This window comes from Elgaria multicarinata, chromosome 2 (assembly GCF_023053635.1).
Source record: "Elgaria multicarinata webbii isolate HBS135686 ecotype San Diego chromosome 2, rElgMul1.1.pri, whole genome shotgun sequence".
Taxonomy (NCBI): Eukaryota; Metazoa; Chordata; class Lepidosauria; order Squamata; family Anguidae; genus Elgaria; species Elgaria multicarinata.
This window is the reverse complement of record NC_086172.1, coordinates 23,984,994-23,992,026: the sequence shown is the minus strand read 5'-3', so window position 1 is coordinate 23,992,026 and position 7,033 is coordinate 23,984,994. Positions and strand designations below refer to the sequence as shown.

Genomic DNA, 7,033 nt, shown 5'->3' with positions numbered 1-7,033 from the left:
ACCAGGGTTGCGTTCCTTATCAGTCTGCTGATCGGGTCTGCTGCCAAATGGGCAACCCCGTACCTGCTACAGGCCAGTGTGCTCCTCTCTGATTTCAAAGGCTTTCTAACCCAGATGTGCCAGGTCTGCAAGGACCCACAGAAGGTCAAAACCATTACGTGTAACATCAGGTGACTTCAAGGAAGGGAAAATCAGTTACTGAACATACAAATGATTTCCGCCTGGTGTCCTGAGACTTGGAAAAGAATGAAGCGGCCTTAACAAACCAATTTCAGGAAGGCCTGTCTGATGACATCCGTGATGAACTGGCATGAGTAGGAAGACCATCAGCCCTCCAGGCCTTGATTCACTTATGCCAAAGAGTAGATGGATGGCTAGAAAGCTGGCAGCTTGTGCATCATTAGACCCACACCTGGGAATCCAGGCTTTCAGGAGAAACCTGGCTGAAATTGACTCATGAGGAGAAGGACCGTCAGAGACAAGATGGTCTCTGCTTTTGCTGTGGGACCATGGGGCACCTTGCAGTCACCTGCCCTGCCAAACCTCCATGGCCTGCAGTTCTGAGAGACGCTGCAAAAACTCGAAAAGTGGATATGGCTCCAGAGCCTTGTCCCTCTGTACAGTTTCGCAAAAACACTTCCTCGTACAAGTGACTCTTCAGTGCCCAGGGCACGCCCTGATGCATAGCATTGCGATGGATTTGGGAGCCTTAAGCAATTTTATGGACATTGCCTTTGCTGCTGCTCACCAGATCCTAACTCCGCCCACAAGCCACCCAGTGGTGGTAGAGACAATTGATGGCAGGCCTGTGACTTCAGGACCTGTCATTGATAGCATCAAAATGTGTCCCTCACCCTGGAGATCCAGGAACATAAATAGGAACTTCATTTCTATCTGGCAGCGACACCACACTTTCCCCTGGTATTGGGAATGACTTGGCTGGCCCTCCATGACCCACAGATATCCTGGTCCCAGAGTGACCTGACCTTTTCCTCCCTATATTGTCAGGAGCACTGCTTACCTGAAAGAGGGAGCTCCACATTGGAGGAGATGCCACTGCCTGACCTCAAGGATCTTCCTGCTAAATACAGTGCTCCATCGGCTCCATGAACACCGTTTAGATGCCCAGACAATTTTGCAGCCACCCAGATCCTGCTATCTATGGCAGAGCGGGTCCGGGTTCAGCAGCAGCAAGACAAATATGCACAGGCCCACTCCGTGAATGTCAAGATCCAGGTACCCCAGAAAATTCTCTTTTTTCAGTCCAAAACAGACTCTTCTACAACCGGGAACATCTTTATACCCCATCAGGGTGCCTCCAGGCAGAAGTATATCAGCTTTGCCAATGCAGCTGACCAGCAAGACATTCCGGCCTTTTCAAGACCCTCCATTTAGTTACTAGGGTCTTTTGGTGGCCTAAAATACAGGAAGAGAAACTGCTCAGCAAGAGAAACTGCTCAGTTCATTTAGAACCTTCATTTCTAATAGCTCCAAAGAAAGCTGGCGTAAGGTCTGGGATGAAGATCTCCGGATAAACACTTTGTACATACCAGGTGAAGTTTTTGCAATGTAACCGCTCTTTCAGCTCAAGACACTCAGTAAGGTCTCCGTGTGTTTTCTCTCTAGCCATCTGCGAGGCCCGCTGGTTCCTCCTGTAGAAGATTTCCTTGTAGTCGTCCATCCAGACTTCTGCAAAGTACACCTGGTTCCTGGAGATCACTTGAGTCCCTTTCAGGAAGGTGGGGAGGCTTTTGGAACGGAACACGTGGCCAACGACTGAGCAAGGAATGATCTCCAGCTGACCCCCACTGCCAAACCTGAAAGGACATCTCCACATTTCCCCCTCCCCAGATCTCCATCTGGTTGTCGTATGAGCCGATGTGTTCAAAATAGGACATGGAGATGGCAAAGAGGCCACCAGCAAATGTGGGGGTCTTGATAGGATAAGTCTCATCTTTCCTCCTCTGCTCTCATGTTGAGGGATGGACTCCCATCCCAAAGTCAGACTCCAGTCAAAGTCCCCTCGACTGTGCACCTTCCCATATTGAGTTGGCTTGGAGAACTCAAAGGTGTTCAATTGTGAAGATATCTGGACTGACCACAGCTGTGGGCTCTTCAGTAATTTGCGATAAGAGAGGCTCTAACCCCCCATGGAAACATTCACAGTGAGCATCCAGGAATGTGAGTACATCTCCTGTAGCAACGCTGGCACCGAGCAATCGGGCTGTTATTAAACCCTTCCTTTCCAGCTGCCAGACGACCTTCACTATCTGCAATTGCTTCACATAGTTGTCTAACTCGTCTTTCAAGTAATCATCTGTACTGGCATCGTCCACAAGAATGATTTCTTTTAGCAATATAGCTGGGGAGGCATACAGAACACTGCACACAGTGCGAAGCAAAGTTGACCAGGCCTCGTTATGGAAAACGATGACGACGCTGGTGGTCGGGAGGGGAGGGCATCGTTTGAATTTTTGGTCGATACACTCTGGAGGCCGGCTGTCTGGTCTTAAGGCCCTTTGGAGAGAGATCCGGTCAGTGGCATAGGCATTGAAACAGTGCTTGTCGTAGCCACGTTCTTTCGCTTTCGTCTCCTCTGGTGTCCACTGGTCCTTCTTGAAAGGTTTGCCATCAGCTCCTGGGCTATTGGGGTCTTGAGGTGGACATTCCATGAAGGGCTTCAGTTCTGCTGGTGTGTAATATCCCGGCAGGCAGGACTTGCTGTCCCGGACAGGCACCTCTTGCTGAACCGGAGCCCCAATCTGCAGCTTTGGCCTGGAGTCCTGGATGTTGTTGACGGCTCCCATCATTATGTCAATCATTTGGTCTTTCCTGACCACAGTGTTCTTTGGCCAAGGCTCCTCCCTTTGGTCCCCATTGCTCACATTTCAGAATTTTAATGGTGGTTTTTATATAAAAAATTATTTTGTGGGATAATAGGAATAACTCTGCATTCTTCCAGATACTAGGGTGTTACAGAGAATGTCATGTAGCTTGGTCAATTCTCATTTCCTGCTCCCTCCTCTTCCTCTTCCTGCAACAAGCATCATGTGGTCTCTCCAGAGAGGAAGCAAAGATCCAATATCTCATGCCTTTGCTTACTTGCACTCACACGTTAGAGGGTGCTTGTGATTTAACAGTCTTAGATAGCTTTCTCTGAAAATGTATGTAAAAGCATTAATAAAGTTGATTGGAACTTCTTTTAAACTGGCTCTACCCTACATTTATTGCCTCCAATACTGAATGATGTGTTGCCGTGCTTTCTCTATATAAGGCCATTCTGCTGTAAGTCATACTAGACTTTCCAACATACTTAAGACAAAGCTATTTCAATTATAATATGTCTTCTCATTAACTACAACATATTTAGATGCCTCTCATAACATGATGCCCTAAGCTATGGCTGGCTTGGCTGGTACCACAATCCAGCACAGTTCATATGTAATGACAACCCAAAATACAAGTTGAATATCAGTTGTTGCATCATGGGTTGTTGTTGCGTGCAAACTCTCCATTATGGTTTAACTAGAGGTTCTTAACCATGAGCAATCGAAAGTCCACAATCCAACAATAAACCATAGGTTTGCTTCCTGGGTTGTTTGTGGTTAACAACCCATAGTTAAAACATAGTGCCGGGTTAACACATAATGAAAATCCATATTTCAAGAACAACCCACAATTCAATGACAACCCATTCTCTGGGTTGTTGTTACTATCACCCTACAGTGACCTGATTTGCACATCACAAGCAGCCACCATGGGGGAATTTCCCAGTGGGGATGCTTGTTGTGGTAGTTGCCACCATTCTTGAATATTTCAGCCTGTTATGTGCAAACTCAGCAAAGGTGGTATGTTGGGAGTGGTTGACAAGTCACTCATAACCTCTGGGCTTTTTTAGGGTTGCACATGTTAACCACCCCAATAACCCACCCCGGCTGAGTTAACATTCAAAATGGCAGCTGCCGCCATGACAAGAAGCCCCAGGAGGGATTCACCAATGGTGACTCCTCCAGATGTTTGAGTCGGGCCATGGTTTAAAACACTCTCTAGCAGTCAGTGGTCTGAGCACAGGTCCTCAAAAGTCTGTTGCTGTGAGGAGGCTCCATTTACTTAGCCTTTTATGTGTTAATCCTTTGTTGTCCTTCTCTGAAACTTTTTCAGGGCTCTCAATGGGTGTCTCCCCACTCCCCCAAGTTTACTGATGAAGCTGAACCAGTCTGTTGCTTGCCAAGTGTTTCAGTTTCCAGAGATAGGGGAGATCATCATTATTGGGGTGGAGTGGGTGGGTTAGTTTTCTGTCCTGAACTTGCACACAATCTGATAAGTACTACAATTATTGGCCAAAATGGAGTATTTACAGAAAAGATACCACTGCAGGAATTACCTCATAAGATTGTACAGCTCCAGAATAAACAGCATTTATGGTTTTTTAAACAAAAACTCTGTGTGTGATCAATAAGTTTGTGGACTAACAAATGTGGGAACTCTGCAATTTATCAGAACAGGGAACGGATTTAGTATGCAAGAGGTTATTTCCATCAAAGTAACTCATGGGCAGCACAAGAATTCTCAAGGTGGGGTGATAATGTGGATCAGTAGAAGTTTGTAAGAAAATCATGAATATCAAAACAAAGAAAAAAAATTCAAAGGACAAATAGAAATTTGTAGCAGTATTGAAAGACAAGTAAGCAATTTTTAGAATCTCAGTTTATGAGCTTTGATCAAAAGAGCGGCAATAAATGTGATGAAACTAAGAAGGATTTGAAAAACAAACAATATTTAAAGACCCCATTGGACTTTGAAGAGACTAAAGAAAAAAATTGGCCTAAAGCATTAAATTTGTTAATGCCCTACAAGAACATCAAGAAGTATTGAATAAAGATTGATCAAGGGTGCAATCCTATGCATGTTTAGACAGAAATAATTCCTGCCACTTGTAGGATGTATTTCTGTCTAAACATGCATAGGATCGTGGCCCACGTAAGGTCTTCTTTTAGAGGGGAGGGCAGACTTCAAAGACAGATGTACTTAAAAAAAAACTAGAAGCCTACTTTTCAGCGCATTCTGAAGTTAGGAATATGTTTTCAAAAGGAAAACTGAGCTGAGGTCACAGGTAGGGTGACCATATGAAAAGGAGGACAGGGCTCCTGTATCTTTAACAGCTGTATTCCAAAGGGAATTTCACCAGGTGTCATTGGTATGCATGTGGCACCTGGTGAAATTCTCTCTTCATCCCAGCAGTTAAAGCTGCAGGAGACCTCCCCCTTTTGTATCTAGTTAAGAGACCAGGGCTCCTGCAGCTTTAACTGTTGGGACGAAGAGGGAATTTCACCAGCTTCTGCATGCATGCAAATGACACCTGCTGAAATTCCTCTTTCAATACAACTGTTAAAGATACAGAAGCCCTGTCCTCCTTTCCATATGGTCACCCTGGTCACAGGCCTTTCACACAAAACTCTCCTCCTGTTTATCCCAAGTGTTCTTCATTTCAGCAGCCTAATTTAGGTGGAAAAGTGAGTTTGCTATTGGGAGTCGGAAAGTCCAGCCAATGTACCGCCAGTCACCCAGAGATAAATCGGGATCTACTGATCTATCTTCTGCCCACTCCTGAGAAGGCTGTAAGAAGTCAAATGAAAGCTCAGGTACTTGAAGACAAAATGAAGCATCTCAGGGTGAACCAGGGCTGGTCCAGGCTGTTTTGCTGCCAGAGGCAAAGAATAAGATCACAACTACAACTCTCATCAGCCCCAACCAGCATGGCCAATAGGCAGGGATGAAGGGAGTTTCTATACAGACTTCCAGGGAATAAGACCCATTGAAGTCTGAGTGAAGACATATAGGATTATGCTGAGTGTTCCTTTTATTTGTGGTTGGGGAACATCTATTTTGGGGCTTATCTGCACCACAGATTGAGCTGTAGTGTAGATAAGAGACACTCACTTAGGAATGCTCAAAGTTTTTGTCTCAGCAATACTCAAGGGTTTTGTTCAGTCCACATTTTGTAGCAAACCTATTTATTTATTGAATTGATTTATGCCCCTCCTCCCAGCTGTAGACATGCTGCAGCCCAGGATGGATTATAAACACAGACACACACACACATACACATACATACCTGGCATTGCTTGCCCTCCCCAAGATATATGGTTGCAAGGTAATCATCTTACAGTAGTAGGCCAGAGCTAGGCCTGTGAGTTAACTTTTAATCGAATTATATTCATTTCTTTTTTTCCTCTCTCACTCCTCATGACAACCCTGCAAGGTAGGCCGATGCAAGGCCTGTGAGGTATCCTTAAAATGAATTGCATTTGTTTCTCTCTCTCTTTCTCCCCGACACACAGCCAGGGCCGCCTTGAAGCCACCACCATTTTTCATATTCCCACAGAAAACAAAAACTACAACTCCCAACATGCCTTTCGCTGTGGTGCCCAACTTGCCAAATGGTAGGGTGACCATATGAAAAGGAGGACAGGGCTCCTGAATCTTTTACAGTTGTATTGAAAAGGGAATTTCAGCAGGTGTCATTTGTATATAAGGGGAACCTGGCAAAATTCCATCTTCATCACAACAGTTAAAGCTGCAGGAGCTATACTAGAGTGACCAGATTTAAATGAGGGCAGGGCCCCTGCAGCTTTAACTGTTGTGAGAAAGAGGAAGTTTCACCAGGTTCTTCATACATACAAATGACACCTGCTGAAATTCCTTTTTCAATACAACTGTTAAAGATACAGGAGCCCTGTCCTCCTTTTCATATGGTCACCCTACAAGTGGGAATCCTGCCGTTGAGACTCACCGGAAGTGAAGTCTGGCCGAGCCAGTCCACATTGCACTGTGCTGATGGTACCCATAAATAGGCAGTGAAGGAGCTGGCTGCTTGAGCTCGGCCATTGCTGTTGGCAAAGGGCCCGGAGCTGCACCCTCCTTCCCTCCAGCTCTCAAGGGTGCCTAGTGACTGAGGCAGCCGGTCTCAGGTGCTCTCTCTTCAGGCCTAGGATGGGGAGCCACTTCCAGATGATGGGCGAAAAGCCCGAAA

The 7,033-nt window shown here is 45.7% G+C and overlaps 1 pseudogene; it reads right to left on the bottom strand.

Annotated features, from left to right (window-relative positions):
- Positions 1-1,462: 1,462 nt before the first annotated feature.
- Positions 1,463-6,888, bottom strand: LOC134391957 (polypeptide N-acetylgalactosaminyltransferase 6-like; annotated as a pseudogene).
- Between the last annotated feature and the right edge of the window lie 145 nt (positions 6,889-7,033).